General features: G+C 41.8%; 1 protein-coding gene across 9 annotated transcripts in view; it reads right to left on the reverse strand.

The window, feature by feature from the left end:
* pctp (phosphatidylcholine transfer protein) overlaps positions 1-17,459 on the reverse strand; it is a 148,036-nt gene that overhangs the window by 65,372 nt on the left and 65,205 nt on the right. The window lies entirely within an intron of this gene.

Here is a 17,459-nt window from a genome sequence, read left to right on the forward strand (position 1 = left end):
CCTTTTGCTCTACTACACTCCTCAGTGCCCTACCATTTCCCATGTATGTCCTTTCTTGATTTGTCCTTTCAAAATGCAACACCTTACACTTGTCTGCATTAAATTCCATCTGCCATTTTTCCAGCTGGTCTAAATCCCTCTGCAAGCTTTGAAAACCTTCTTTGCTGTACACAATGCTTCCAATCTTAGTGTCCTCTGCAAACTTGCTAATCCAGTTTACCATATTGTCATCCAGATTATTGATATAGATGACAAACAACTATAGTCCCAGCACCGATACCTGAGGCACACCACTAGTAACAGGCCTCCAGTCTGAGAAGCAATCATCCACCACTACTTTCTGGCTTTTTCTGTCCTTTCCTTCATTAACTTTCCTGGTAACCTCCCTGAAAAACTCTCTGATTGATTAAACATGACCTACCACACACAAAGCCACATTGATTATCCCTAGTCAGTCCATGGTTATCCAAATACTCATATATCCGATCTCTGAGAACACCTTCCAATAATTTACCTACTACTGACATCAGGCTCACCGGCCTATAATTTCCAGAGTTACTTTTGGAGCCTTTTATAAACAACAGAACAACATGAGCTATCCTCTAATCCCTGACACCACACCAGTGGCTAAGGACATTTTAAATATCTCTGCCCGGTCCCTGCAATTTCTACACAAGCCTCCCTCAAGGTTAGGGTGGCCAATTGTCTGGTTTTAAGCTGAAAAGTCTGGTTTTTGAGCACTCTGTCTGGCACCACCTCAAGCCAGATGTTAATTTGTCCTCTATTTGGGAGTGTCGGCCCTACATCCCCAAATGGAGGACAAATTAAGTGGTAAAACGGTCATTTACCTGTTAAATGCAGAATGCATGGCCATGTTTCTTCTCGGCTCGCACATGCACATTGAGGGGAAACTGTGACAGTGATGCACAAAGTGCTGGCTGGCGCATGCATAGTGAGGGGGTAGTGTGATGGTGGTGCCCCCATCTGAGAGAGTTTCTGATGCTGTCCTCCATTTTGAAATGACCATCCTACTCAAGGTCCGAGGGAAATATCTTGTCAGGCCCTGGGGATTTATTCATCCTTATTTGTTTTAATGTAGCAAGCACCTTCTCCTCTTTAATCTCCATAGGTTTCCTGACCTCATCAATTGTTTTCCTTACTTCCCTTGACTCTGTGCCAGTTCGTTGAGTGAATACTGATACAAATTTAAGATCTCCTACATCTCTTTTTTTTTGTTTCTGCTCTAGTTTACCATGAGGCAAAAATGGTTGGACCACACTTGGAATATTGTGTTCAGTTCTAGTTGCCTCATTATAGGAAGGATGTGGAAGTTTTGGAAAGGGTGCAGAGGAGATTTACCAGGATGTTGCCTGGATCGGAAACATGTCTTCTGAGGCAAGTGTGATAGTACAGAATACTATCACCAATGTATATATTTGTATATATTTACATATAGTAGTAGTGATTATTGAAAAGAGGGTTGGTGCGAGAACACAGCCTTGCTTCATGCCATTGTTAATGGAGAAGGGTTCAGAGAGCTCATTGCTGTATCTGACCCGACCTTGTTGGTTTTCGTGCAGTTGGATAATCATGTTGAGGAACTTTGGGGGACACCCGATGCGCTCTAGTATTTGCCAAAGCCCTTTCCTGCTCACGGTGTCGAAGGCTTTGGTGAGGTCAACAAAGGTGATGTAGAGTCCTTTGTTTTGTTCTCTGCACTTTTCTTGGAGCTGTCTGAGGGCAAATACCATGTCAGTAGTTCCTCTGTTTGCGCGAAAGCCGCACTGTGATTCTGGGAGAATATTCTCGGCGACACTAGGTATTATTCTATTATTCAGCATGATGCTGAACCAAGCCATGAAAGACCCCAACAATGAAGACGCTGTTTACATCCGGTACCGCACGGATGGCAGTCTCTTCAATCTGAGGCGCCTGCAAGCTCACACCAAGACACAAGAGAAACTTGTCCGTGAACTACTCTTTGCAGACGATGCCGCTTTAGTTGCCCATTCAGAGCCAGCTCTTCAGCGCTTGACGTCCTGCTTTGCGGAAACTGCCAAAATGTTTGGCCTGGAAGTCAGCCTGAAGAAAACTGAGGTCCTCCATCAGCCAGCTCCCCACCATGACTACCAGCCCCCCCACATCTCCATCGGGCACACAAAACTCAAAACGGTCAACCAGTTTACCTATCTCGGCTGCACCATTTCATCAGATGCAAGGATCGACAATGAGATAGACAACAGACTCGCCAAGGCAAATAGCGCCTTTGGAAGACTACACAAAAGAGTCTGGAAAAACAACCAACTGAAAAACCTCACAAAGATAAGCGTATACAGAGCCGTTGTCATACACACACTCCTGTTCGGCTCCGAATCATGGGTCCTCTACCGGCACCACCTACGGCTCCTAGAACGCTTCCACCAGCGTTGTCTCCGCTCCATCCTCAACATCCATTGGAGCGCTTTCATCCCTAACGTCGAAGTACTCGAGATGGCAGAGGTCGACAGCATCGAGTCCACGCTGCTGAAGATCCAGCTGCGCTGGATGGGTCACGTCTCCAGAATGGAGGACCATCGCCTTCCCAAGATCGTGTTATATGGCGAGCTCTCCACTGGCCACCGTGACAGAGGTGCACCAAAGAAAAGGTACAAGGACTGCCTAAAGAAATCTCTTGGTGCCTGCCACATTGACCACCGCCAGTGGGCTGATAACGCCTCAAACCGTGCATCTTGGCGCCTCACAGTTTGGCGGGCAGCAACCTCCTTTGAAGAAGCCCGCAGAGCCCACCTCACTGACAAAAGGCAAAGGAGGAAAAACCCAACACCCAACCCCAACCAACCAATTTTCCCCTGCAACCGCTGCAACCGTGTCTGCCTGTCCCGCATCGGACTTGTCAGCCACAAACGAGCCTGCAGCTGACGTGGACTTTTTACCCCCTCCATAAATCTTCGTCCGCGAAGCCAAGCCAAAGAAGAGTAGTGATTAGCTGAGAGCCATAGCCACGCCTACTGGCAGGTCATAAAGGCCTGCTCCTAACCAGACCCAGGTCAGTCTGGACTGGTCGACCTCGATATAACACGCTCCGGTCTTTTGCTAATAAAAGCCTTGGTTTGAGTCAACAAGTCTTTGAGTCATTCGATGCGCTACAGCAAGGTTAATAGAGCTTGGAATTTCTCTTTGGAGTGAAGGACGAGCGGTGACTTAATAGAAATCTACAAGATTATGAGGAATAGATGGGGTGGACAGCTAGCACCTATTTCCCAGAGTGATTGGCAAATGCCAGAGGACATTAGTACAAGGCGAAGGGAGGAAAGTGTAGGGGAGATATCAGGGTATTTTTTTTAAAAACAGAGAGTTGTGCATGCCTGGAATGCATTACCAGGGGTAGTGGTGGAGACTGGTACAATAGAAACATTATAGAGGGCTATGGGTGTGAGGTAGGGAATGTTTAGATTGTTGAGTAGGTTGTCATAGGTTGGCACAACATTGTGGGCTGAAGGTCTGTATTGCACTGTGATGTAATGTTCTATCTTTTATGGTTTCACCAAATCCATTGTTTCATTTATTTGCAGCAACAAAATAAGTTGCTGAAGGATCCTAAATGGGTCAGGCAGTGCCTGTAAAGGGAATTGGAGAATCAACAATTCATCACAATTTCTATTTATTTGCTTCTCAGTGATACTATGACAGAACATGAACAAATTGCCTTGTTGACCACTAGACCTACTAATGGAAAAGGCATAGTCTTCATTTAAATCAAATTATCTGGAGCCTTCCATTTATGGCATTTACTATGCTGTTAGGGTGCTGGACGACATTAATGACAACTCTTTGTCTGTCTTACAGCAGGCAGAAGGTAATTTTGTGTAATATTGTCCCGCATCGGACTTGTCAGCCACAATCGAGCCTGCAGCTGACGTGGACATTTACCCCCTCCATAAATCTTCATCCGCGAAGCCAAGCCAAAGAAGAACATGTTTTGTACTATTACACGACAATAAAGGAATTTTATACAGCCTTTTGGGAGGTTTCACAATGCTGGAGTCACTTTAAATGCAAGGTGTCTATAGTTGCCATGTGTGTTAGAAATAAATGTAGATAAAGCATAATCTATTATAATCAAGTTCCTTACTATAGCTCAAGAGTTAAATGTGTTACTAAGCGGTCAAATGTGGCTGTCCTGGTTTCTATCCCTGGTTGTGCTATTCTCAGCAAGAATAATAGATGGATTGCTGTGACTGGATGGATACCTTTTTAAAGAGTGGGAAAACCAGCCATAGTTCCAGCGAGAAAGCATAAATGTAGTTACAGGTCGAGTACCCCATATCCAAAGTTCTGAAAACTGAAAATATCCAAAATCCAAAAAAAAATTTTTTAGCGCCGACATGATATCACAAATTGAAAAAAATTCACCACCTGACTTGCCACATGGGGCTCTTACATTCTGTTGGTGCCAGTTTGGTAACAACAGAGCTCTGTGGTACAAAACAAAATCTTTGTTTCTGGCCAGGAAGATGCCAAACAGACCTGGGTCCAAGACTTAAGCATCGGCTGCAGTTGGGGACTGGTGGTGACGGTGGGGAGGTGTCAGGGACGGGTGATGGCAGTGGGGAGGTGTCGGGAACCAGAGGTGGCAAAGGACAAAAACCATTGTTAATGAGGCAGATGACACTGGAGGAAACATTTGAAAAAGCCATCAAGGAGAATTTCTAGTATTTGGTGCTGCATTTATCTCTTATGTAAGCAAAGATCAGATTTTTTTTTGGTAACTACTAAACATTATTTCATGTCAATTTTCCACTTGAGGCATCATGTAGTGCTCAATAAACCTACCATTGTTTCTTGTTCCTGTTTAATCGCTGATACAGGTATTATGGTGATGCTACTGTGCGGCTTAGTTCCAATGTTCAGAAAACCCCCAAAAACTGAAAAATGTCTGGTCCCAAGCGTTTCAGATACGGGGTACTGGTACTGTATTGGGTTTTATCACCTGACAATTGCAAAATATTTCCTTTGTAGAAGAACAACCTCTCATAATTATTCAAGTCAACTGGTTCACTGCCTGACTTCTCCAATAAATCCCATGTAATGCTAAGATCTTCATGGAAGAGTTCCTGCTTTATACTTTGTGCATATTTGACATTTATACTCAAACTTACAATCATGATGTATCACTATGGGCCACATACCATTACATAGACCTCTGTGTAATTTTCTGGGGATCCTTGTGGGTGGAACAAAGAGAATTTCTCTGGTAGGTTGTGTCAGGGTGACCTAATGTGACAGTTAAGGCTGTTGAACATGCCCAGCAAATCAAACAATGCACAAAAATGTGAGTTGTTTATTGTCACATTTACTGAGATATCATGAAGAATTTTGTTTTATGTGCTATTCAGGCAAATCAACCCATATTAAGTACAACTGGTAGAGCAAAAATAAAACAAAACTGCAGAGTTCAGTGTTTCAGTGAGAAATACAACTGGAACAGTGCAACAGCTCTGATAGCATGAGGTTTTAGAGAGATCATCTTTTACTAATAAGAGGGTCTGTTCAGGAGAGTCTGTTAACAGTGGGAAAGAAACTATCCTTAAAGTTGTCAGTGTGTTTTTAACTTGCTTTATCCCAACAGAGAGCTAGCTGCAAGAAGGTGCGACTGCACTGAGCTCTTTCTTATGTTGGCTGTCTCACTGAGACAAAAGGAAGTGTAAACGGAGTTGATGAAGGGGAAGTTGGTTTCCATGTTGTGTTCAAATCTCTTTGCAATTTGTTGTGTTCTTTGATAGAGCGGTTTTCATACCAAGCTATGATGTAAATGGACAAGATACTTTATCACCAATAACCTGAAATGGTCCGTCCACATTCATGCTGTGCCCAAGAAAGTGTGCCAATGACTCTACTTTCTCAGAATCCCAAGAAAATTTGGCACATCCCCTAGATCTCTTTCAACTTTTTACAAATGCAACATGGAAAGTATCGTCTCCGGATGTGTCACAGCTTGGTCCAGGAACTGCTCTGCCCAAGTCTACAAGAAACTGCAGAGAGTTATGAATGCAGTTCAGCCCATCAAACAAACCTTTCCCCCATTGACTCTCTCTTTACTATCTCGGGAAAGCTGCCACCATACAAGACACATCCTACCCAGACAATTCTCATCACCCCCTTTTGTTAGACAGAAGATAAATGAGCATGAAAATACGAATTTCAGATTCGAGGACAGCTAAATAGACAAATCTCTATGGTCTCATCAAATGTATGCTTCCATTTTGTGGGAATCTAGGGAAGAAATTGTAAAGGCACTTGCAAAGATGTTTATGTCATTTTTGGGCTCAGGTGAAGTGCTGGAAGACTATAGTGTTCCTAATGTTATGCCATTATAAAAGCGCAGCAATGATAAGCCTTGGAACAACAGGCAAGTGAGCCTGAAGTCAGTCACAGGAAAATTAATGGAGGGGATCCTGAGGGATAGGATCTACTAGCATTTAGACAGATTAAAGGTAATCAGAATGGCTTTGTGTGTAGGAGTTCATCTCACAAATCAAATAGTTTCTTTTGAAGGGGTGACCAAGAGGACTGATGAGGGCAAGGCACATACACTTTAGATTTTAGCAAGGCCTTTGACAAGGTCTGCCTGGCAGATTAGTCTGGAATATTAAATCACATAGGAACAAAGGAGGTAAAACACGATTCTGTTGATACGTGGTTAAGTGAAAAAACTCACAAACGCTGGAGAAACCCAGCAGGTCAAACAGTGCCTTAAGTAGCAAAAGTAAAGATACATCACTAACGTTTCGGTCTTGAGTCCTTCAAGGTATGGGGGAACATGAAAGATGTCCGAACAAAAAGGGGAAGGGAGGTAGTGAGGGTGGGAGATGATAGGTGGGGGGGGGGGGGGGGAAGGACCGCAGGAAATGGGGGTGGGGGGGAGGAATCTAGGCTAGGTAGAGAGAGAGAGAAAGGAAGTAGGAACAGAATAACTAGGAATAGAGGAGGGCTGGCCAATTTGATTCAAATGGAATGAAATGGTGAGTAGTTCATAGAACAGTACAATATAGTAACAGATCTTCAGCAGCTGTGTGTGTGCCAAACATGATGCCCATGTTAAAGTTAAACTCTTGCATATAATATGCATTCCTTAATTCACTCCGTATTCAATGGTATCAATGAGAATCCCTGCAGAAGCTGGCGACCCTGTTATAACTGTTTCAGAGGCCAACGTTAGTACATCTTTCAAGAGCGTGAACCCCTGCAAAGTGTTAGGCCCTGATGGCGTACCTGGCAGGGTACTGAAAATATGTGCCAACCAACAAGCTGGAGGGTTCACAGACATTTTCAATCTCTCACTGCTGAAGTTGGAGTTTCTCACCTGCTTCAAAAGGGCATCAATAATACCAGCATCCAAGAGGAGCAAAGTGAGCTGCCTCAATGACCATCGCCCAGAAGCACTCACATCTACTGTGATGAAGTAACTTGAGTGATGGTCATGGCCAGAATTAATTCTCACCGAGGTAAAGACCTGGACCCACTTAAATTCACCAGCTCTCCACAGCAGGTACAATCTCACTGGCTCTCCACTCAGCCCTAGGCAACAGCAACATGAACTTCAGGCTACTTTTCATCAATTACAGCTCAACGTACAACACCATTATACCCTTAGTGCTGGTCAACAAGCTTCAAAAGCTGGAGCTTGCACCCCTGTCTGTAACTGGATCCTTGACTTCCTCATCAGAAGACCACAGTCAGTACGAATCATAAACAATTTCTCCTCCTCACTGACAATCAACACAGGTGTACCTCAAGCATGCATGCTTAGTCCATTGCTCTACTCACTCTACACCCATGATTGTGTGGCTAGACACAATTCAAATGCCATCTACAAATTTGCCAATGACACTATGGTCATCGGCAGAATCATAGACGACAGAGAATGCATGCAGGAGGGAGATAGATCAGCTCGTTGAGTGTTATCACAACAACAACCTTGCAAAACTCAGGAACTGATTGTTGACTTGAGGAGGGGGAAATCAAGAGAACACAAACCAGTCCTCATTGAGGGGTCAGCAGTGAAAAGGGTGAAGAACTTCAAATTCCTGGGTGTCAACATCTCTGAAGATATATCCTGGGGCCTTCACGTCAATGCATTCATGAAGAAGGCTTCATTAAGAGTTTGAGGAGATTTAGTACATCACCAAATTTCTACATGTGTATCATGGAGAGTATTTTACTGGTGACATAACTGTCAGATACGGAGGACCAATGCACAGGAAAGAAAAAGGTTACAAAGAGTTTGAACTCAGCCAGTCCCTTTATGGGCATTGGTCTTCCTCCATTAGAACATCTACAAGAGGCGGTGACTCAGAAAGCCTCTTGACAAGGACCCTCACCACCCAGGCCATGCCCTCTTCCCGCTGCTACCATCAGAAAGGATATACAAGAGCCTAAATACAAACACCCAATGGAACAAACACACCTCATCTCCTCTGCTATCAGATTTCTGAATGGACAATAAACTTCAGACACAGCCTCACTTTTTCTTTTGCACCAATTCATCCATCTATTTATTTATTTGTTTATTTTCAAAAATGTATTTTATAGGAATTTTTGCAACTGGAATGTATAATAATGCTTCTGGAAAACAACAAATTTCATTATACAGTTATATATCCTTACCTCCTATGGGACCTTCTGAGTTCCTCAGCAATATTGTTTTTATAGAAATCTGAACTTCTCTCTCCTGCATCATTTTTTTAGCTATGTATTAATTTGCATTATTCTACCATATATCACGTCACTAACATGTGGCATGGGCAGTCATCCTGAGATCACAACCCTTCAACTTCACACCCAACTCACTGAAACATTTTTTTTGCAGGACCTCATCACCCTTTCTACCTATTTCATTCGTCCCTACATGGACCACAACATATGGCTGCTCACCCTCCCTCTTGAGAATGCTGTGTCCTTGATCTGAAATATCCCAGACCCTGGCATCTGGCAGGCAACATACTATCCAAGATCCTTTTCCACAAAACCTCTGATCTATTCCCCTCACTGCCATATCCCTTATCACTACAGCTCACCTCTTCTCTATAGAGGCCACAGGTCCAAACTCTGTGCTGGAGACCTGACCACCATGGCTTGTCCCTGATAGGTCATCTTCCTCAAAAGTATCCAAAATGGTATACGTGTTATTGAGGGGAATGGCCACAAGAGTATTCTATACTGACTGCCTGTTCCCTTTCCTGACTTTCATGCAGCTACCTTCCTCATGGTATGATTGCATCCCTGTAATGCTTGTCTATCACACCCTCAGTTCCCAAATGATCTAGAATTCTTCCAATTCCAGCTCTAATTCCTTTACACAGTTTGTAAGGATCTGCAGTTGGATGCCCTTCTCACAGATGAAGTTGTCAGGAATACTGCTGATTTCCCCTGACTATTCAATGGTGTTTTTTTTTAAACATCCTGCAACCATGGAGGTCTGTGCCCAAGATGGCTGTATGATGGGAAGCATATCATGAACATTTGTAGGCTCTGGGGGCAGCATTGAACTGGCACAGGGGACCAGAAATGGTAAACACCCCGTTGAGTAGGAGAAGCCTGGATGACAACACTACTGGAAGGTGACTACGGCAGCAGTTGAAGGATCTACATAGGCTGTGTGTGAGCTGATACAGACATAAGCTGCAGGCTACTGGTGACTTGCGGTCGAAGGCCTCACACCATGCTGCAGGCTTCTAGAGACTAGCTCATGAGAACCAGGTATTGGAACCAGGATTCGAGAGGGTGCTGAGGGCAAGAAGGGTGCTTGAAGTGCCTCAGGTGCATAAGGCTTCCTGAGTGTATCAGAGATTGGGTGGCCAATGGATTGAACGGGAGTTTGTGAGGTTGTAGAGGTTGTGGGAGTGCTGGATGCAAATCCATGGACACTCAGTGTTTCTGAAGGGACTGTCTTTTGCTTCTCTTTCTCTTATTATTGTGGATGCCAGACAATGCACATGCCAGCTCTTTGTTTACCTTTAAGGCAAGAAAAAGTTAAAGTATATTATGAATATTAAATTTTTTGTATTTTCTTACATGACAATAAAAGGAACCTTTGAAGTGCAGCCTAACCATCGTTTTATGTAAGCTGTACATGATTTCCTTACGTTTATACTCAATGCCCCACCCAGTGAAGCCAAGCATGGAATGGATTCAAAGGAGATTCACCAGGATGTTGCTGGGACTGGAGAGGTCATATTACAGGGAGATGTTGGATAGGCTGAGTCTTTAGTTTTTGGAGTGAAGGAAGTGGAGGAGTGACCGGACTATAAAAGCATGTGCATGAATTAAGTGAATGCTCACGGTCTAGTTCCCAGGGTTTGACAATTCTAGGATTAGAGGGCATTTGTTTAAGGTGAAAGGGGAGAAGTTTATAAGGGATCTGAGGGAAACATTTTTACTTAGGGTAATGTCATATCTGCAATAAACTACCAGAGGGAGCTATAGATGTTGATACAATTATGATTAAAAGGCAACTGGACAAATATATGTATAGGAAGTGTTTAGAAGAATATAGACCAAATGGAGGTAATGGGACTAACCTAGAATGGCAACGTGGAAAGCAGGGACAAGTTGGGCTGAAGGGCCTGCTCCATGCTATGTAACTTTATCACTCTGTGTTTCTTTCCTGCTGCCATCAGACTCAATAAATCCATCTCTCAATTGAACTATTTTAACTACACTTTTCTTTATACCCTGTATTCCTGGCTTACTATAACACTCACTATAACACATCCTGCACTTTTGTTTTATTATGCCATTGCCTACTGGGTAATAAGAATGTGTTGTCCTGCCTGGATAGCATGCAAAACAAAGTTTTTTTTACTGAATCCTAGTACATGTGACAATAAAAACAATTCAATACTATGGTAACATTTATCAAAAATAACAGACATTAAATAGATTGAAATCAGATCTATCAGATAAATGTTTTAGATCCAGTCAAGAGATAGGTTTTTTTTGCATTCTACATGGTCATGTTCGAAATTGAGGCCATTTTTGACAGAATTAGGAAAATTTCTAGAACAATTTACAGCAGTAAATTTCCACACGATCCAATCCTATTTTTACTGGGTAATATTTTGACAATAAGACCAAAATTGAAATTGAATTTTTTATAAAAGGAATTTGTGAAAATTGCATTAGCAGTTGCAAGAAAATGTATAGAAATGACATGGAAAATCAGATTACCATTTAGTCATGCAGAAATACATAGTTTTACACCTCAAGAAGATTACAATAATCTAAGGAATAAATATGATTTTTTAAAAATTTGGTGCCCATACTTACACATTGTAGGTATTAATTTATAAAGGGTTTTTCCTGAACCTCATGAAGCCTTGCTAACTTTTTGGGATAGGTAATGAATAATATTGATATTTTGGTAACCAGGTTTGTTTGTTTCTTTCTTTTCTTTGATTATATTCTGTTTCTTTCTATCTTTCTTTTACTTTTTTCCACTTTTTGGGGATTATTATTTGGGGGGAGGGGGTTGGTGAGGTTTTGGGGGGTATAATATGTAACATGTATAATTGATTTGGAATATATTAATATTATCCTTTGTATCTGGATATTAATACATGTATGGAAATTTTTTTAAAGTATTTTTAAAAACAGGTATTAAGGACATGGCAAATCTTAGAACATAGAATATTACAGAATAGTACAGGCCCTTCAGCCCAAAATGTTGTCCATATTAAATTCCATCTGCCATTTTACTGCCCATTTTTCTGGCTGGACCAAATCCCGCTGCAAGCTTGAAAGCTTTCCTTGCTGTCCACTACATCCCCAATCTTAGTGACATCTGCAAATTTGCTGATCCATTTTATCACAATTTCACCCAGATCATTGATGCAGATGACAAACCACACAAGACCCAGCACCAATCCCCAAGGCACATGACTAGTCATAGGCTCCAGTCAGAGAGGCAATTGTCCACTAACACTCTTGTGCTTCTCCTGCAAAGCCAATGTGCAATCCAGTTTACTACCTGAATATCAAACAACTGATCCTTCTTGACTAACCTCACATGTGAGTCCTTGTCAATAGCATTATAAGTCCATGTAGACAACATCCAGTGTCTTTCCTTTATCAACTTTCTTGGTTACTTCCTTGGAAAACTCTATAAGATCTTCCCTAAACTCCTTCACTTACCTTAAACAGATTCCTCTGTTATTTGCTATTATTCTTTTGTTCTTAATATATCTGTAAAAGCCCTCATGATTTTTCTTCAGCTGGTCTGCCAGAGCAACTGCATGCTTTCTTTTAGTCCTTCTGATTTCCTTCTTAAATGTTTTCTTGCATTTCTTATACTCCTCAAGCAGCTAATTTGCTCCTCGCTCCCTGTACCTGCTAACACACCTCGATAATCCTGTCAACAACTTTGTAAGCCTCTTCTGTACCCTTTCCAACTTTATAATATCCTTTCTATAGCTATGCAACCCAAACTAAACATAATATTCCATGTGTGGCCTCACCAACATCTTGTATAACCAACATGATGTCCCAGCACTTGCATTCAATACCTCGACCAATTAAGGCAAGAGTCCCAAATACTACACTGTCTACTTGTACTGCCACCTTTGAAGAGCTATGTACCTACACTCCTGAATCTCTTTGCTCCATAACACTCTTTAGGTTTTGTCTTGGTTCAATTTACCCAAATGCAACAGCTCACACTTTTCCGAGTCGAATTGCATCTGTAGTTCCTTAGTCTGTTCACCATCTCTCTTCGGTTCCGTTTCAAATAGGGAAACCTTCTTTACTGTTTGCCGTAGCACATATTTTGTCATCAGCTAAATTACCTTCACACAAACATCTTTGTCCAAATTATTTATGTATATTACAAAAAGCAAGGGTTCAAATACTGCACCCTGAGGCACTCCACTGGTCATGGTATTTCTGTCTGAAAAACTGCCCTTTGCAAACACTTTGACTCCTATCACTCAGCCAATTTTTAAAAATCCATTTGGCTAACTGACCTCCTATCCCGCATGTCCTAACCTTCCATATCATTTACCATGTGCAACCTTATCAAAAGCTTCATTAAAATCCACATAAATAACTGCCTTGCCTTTGTCTACCTTCTTTGTCACCTCTTCAAAAAATTTTATCTAGTTCGTTAGACACGATTTCCCAAGCATAAATCTTTGCTGGCTCTCCCTAATTTTCCCCTGGCCATCCAAATGTCAATAGCTTCTATCTCTCACAATTCTCTCCAGTAGTTTCCTGACCAATTGACGTCAGACTAACAGTGGTTACCTATAGTTACCCAGATTATCCTTTTAAAGAACAGCTCCACATTTGCCACCCTCCAGTCCTCAGGAACTTCTCCTGTCCTCAGCAATGAGTTAAAAATGTCTGCCAAGATTGCAACCATTTCCTTTCTACCTTCCCACAATGTTCTAGGATGCACCTGGTCTGTACCCGGAGATTTATCCAGACATGCTGTAGGCTATCATTAGCTACTTCTCCCACCTCCCACTCCTGTAAAAAATACATTCAAAAATATTCATTTAAGTTCTACACATAGAAGCCCCTCCTGATCACCAAGGGAAGCTATTCTTTCCCTTGTCTTGATATGAAATCTGTCTAGATTCTACCAAAGCTATCTTAAATTCTCTTTTAGAATATTCCCTATTCACTTTCCCATTTGTTCTCTATAACCCTTAATTCCCCTACTATTCAAAAATCTATCTAAATGTAATATAGAGGGTATAGTTTAAGATTGAAGGGGGAAAATTATAAAGGGAACATGAGGGGAAATTTCTTTACGCAAAGGGTGGTAGGGATGTGGAATGAGCTTCTGGCAGACGTGGTCGAGGCGGGATCATTGCTTACATTTAAGGATAGACTGGATAGTTACATGGAGAGGAGAGGACTGGAGGGGTATGGACCGGGTGCTGGTCAGTGGGACTAGGAGGGCGGGAATTTGTTACGGCATGGACTAGTAGGGCCGAACTGGCCTGTTCTGTGCTGTAAGTAGTTATATGGTTATATGGTTAATGTGTCTTAAATATATTTAATGAGGAAGATTCTACTGCTTTATCAAGCAGAGAATTCCACAGCTTTACTACTCTCAAATCTTTCCTAAATCTACTGTCCTGAATCTTGAGGCTATGTCCCCCAGCTCTCATCTCAACCACCAGTGCAAACAACCTCCCTGATTCTTGTATTTTTTTCATAATTTTATACAATTCTATGTCTCCTTTCATCCTTCTAAACTCCCAACGAATATAATCACATGGTGCTCAAACTCTCTTCAAAAGCTAACCCCTTTATTTCCAGAATGAATCTTGTGAGCCTCTTCTATGTCACCTCCAAAGCTGGTCCATCCTTTCTCAAGTTAGGAGACGACAACTGCATAGAGTGCTCCAGGTACAACCTCACCAGGACCCTGCAAAGTTACAGCAGAACCTCCCTGCTCAATCCCTCTAGTGATGAGGCCAACATCCCATTTGCTTTCTGGTTTCCTGCTGCACCTGCAAACTAACCATTTACAGTTGAAGTGAAAAAGACTCCCAGATCTCTGCACAACAGTAACATACAGCCTTTTACCATTGAAGTAGTAGTCCAATTTACTACTTTTCCTTCAAAGTGTACATCCTCATATTTACCAAAGTTGTATTCCATCTGTCAGACCCTTCCCCACTCACATCCCATCTACATCTGTCTGTAGACTTCCTGTATCCTCTATACTGTTGAACCCTGAGTAAAGGTCTCTCAAACACTTGGAATGTGTATTGCCCAAGGAGACCACATGAGTTGCAGAGGGGCCTTGTATATAGAATGTTCAACATTGCAAATGTATAGGGCCGATAAAACGATGAATATATAGACCTCATGGCACCGTGAAGGTAAAGAAAGCCACTTGCAATGTTTTTTTTGGATTTCCAGTATATGTTTTATATATTTTTTTTATTTAGAACATACAGCACGGTAACAAACCATTTCAGCCCATGAAACCATGCTGTCCAATTTACCCCCAATATGCCCCCAATTCACCTACACCCCTGGTACGTTTTGAAATAAAATAAATTATTCTGTCTTATGTGGAATAGAAATATTGCTATAGCTATGAAAATGATCAAAGTTAACACGTGGAAATAAAAGACTTTTGCTTTTGGAATAGAATCCATTTTAAAAAGTGTTATATTTCATACCACAAATAATGTAGGTTGGATCTCATTTCTGGCAGCAAAAGCAGAAATTGGAGCCAACATACATTGCGTGACACGAGCTTGTCGTCAGCAGCCTGTTCAGGATGTGTAGGAAGGAGATACTACCTAAGTAATGATATCACTGTCAAAATAAATAAACACAGAACTGACTGGCCAGGGCGTGGGCACCACTCATGCTTCTTTCTCACTACATATCACAAATAAGGACCTTATGCAGCTGAAATCTATTCAGTTATAGGCCCAAATTTCCAGACTGCACATTGGATATCTGCTGTGTAGAATTGTTATTTGTCATTGTCAAATGTGCATATGCTTTTCCAGAGTAACAGCAGAATGCAGCCTTGAAGGAACATGAGGCAGATGATTAGCGATCTCTCACCTATCAGATTGCCATTGGGTTTAGTTTACTTATTAATTTCACCAATGTCCCTTAGAAACACAGAATTGGGAATATCCCAAATACAGGGAGTTTTGACAGTGCTGTTCAGAGGTCTTAAACTAGCAGAGCAGAGGTTGGGTATCAGATCAAGAAGTTCAGGGATTGAGGGAGGTTGGGTCAAGTATGTCTGAAAGGAAGGACAGGTAGGACCAGGTTAATGAACATGGTAGGGCTGATGGACTGAAACCTATTTATTTCAATGGAAGAATATTATAACATACAATAGTTCAGCATAGCATGAACTTCGGCCCACAATGAGCCGACCTATATAAATATATTCCACGATCAATCTAATCCTTCCCTCCCTCTTAGCCAAAAACCTTTTTACATGCATGTGCCTATATAAGAGATTTTCTTTTTCTGTCCCTATTGTACCAGCCTCTACACCACCACCCCAGGCAATTTATTCCAAGCACCCACTACTTTCTATGTAAAAAAAAACATTACCTCTGAAATCTCCCCTAAAATATCCTTCACGCACCTTAGCCAGCATGGGAAATGGGTGCTGGCTGTTCACCCTATCTTGTATTTCTCTATTAACTAACTCCCCTCTCATCCTTGGTCACTCCATAGAGAAAAACCATAGCTCACTCAGCCTTTCTTAATAAGACATGTTCTTCAATCGAGGCATCAACTGCTAAATCTCCTCTCCACCCTCATGAAAGCTTCCCCATTTTTCATTTAATGATGGAATCAAGTGAACACAATATTCTAAGTGTGGTTTTACTAGAGTATTGTAAAGTTTCAATATTACCTTGCAGCTCTTGAACTCAGTCCCCCCCCACTACACATGTTCTTGTATGGTTATCTGCCCAACTCTACATCCTGACCATGACTGTTGTAACCTATTACACTATATTCAACACCTCAAATCTTCATGTCACCTGCAAACTTACTGACCCTCTCCCTCCACTCTTAAAAATTGCAATAGAGAAGAGTCCCAGAACAGATGCCCATGGAACCACTATTCACCAATCTCCAGGCAGTAACCACGCCTCATGATTTTCTGGCGTAACCTACCATATGGAACCTTGTCAAATACCTACCAAAACCCATATAAACCACATCTACTGATCTACCTTCATCAATTTGTGCCAACTCCTCAAAAAACTCAATTAGGCTCTTGAGACACAGTCTGCAAGTCACAAAACCATGTTGAGTATCTCTAATAAGACTATACTTCCCCAAATCCTTGTAAATTCTGTCCCTAAGAATACTCTCCAAGAGTTTGCCAACCAATGATGAAAGACTCACTGGTCAAAAATTCTCAGGAGTATCCCTCTTACATTTCTTGCTCTCCTCCAATCCACTGGTATCACTCCTGTAGCTAGGGAGGATGCAAGATCATCAACACTCTAGCAATCTCTTCCCTCGCTTCCCGTTGTAGCAGAGGAGCATGCTAAAGCAAAGCAGAAATATAAGGAGTGAATCTCACAAAGGAGCTGGTTGTTGTGTGATACAAAAATCACTTTGTTCACTTAATGTGCCACAGATATCTCAAAGCATAAACTGGCTTGATAAGCCACATATGTTCGTAAAAACGAAGCCAACAAGTGATGTCCTGATCATCTTTGAAACTTGAAGAACAACTGGAGAGGCTAACCCCTGACACACCTGCTACATTAATGTATAATATCATAATGTAGAGTAAGCTGTTTTTAAACTGTACCTCCTAAACTGATCAAATATGTTCCTCCTTGAGAACTGCCTAACTTTCCTTCATAGGATGGAAGGTGTAGGAAGGGCTACGAACTGGGTGCAGATCAGTGGAATTAGGCAGAATAGTTTGACGCATACTAGAA

Source organism: Narcine bancroftii, chromosome 3 (assembly GCF_036971445.1).
Source record: "Narcine bancroftii isolate sNarBan1 chromosome 3, sNarBan1.hap1, whole genome shotgun sequence".
Taxonomy (NCBI): Eukaryota; Metazoa; Chordata; class Chondrichthyes; order Torpediniformes; family Narcinidae; genus Narcine; species Narcine bancroftii.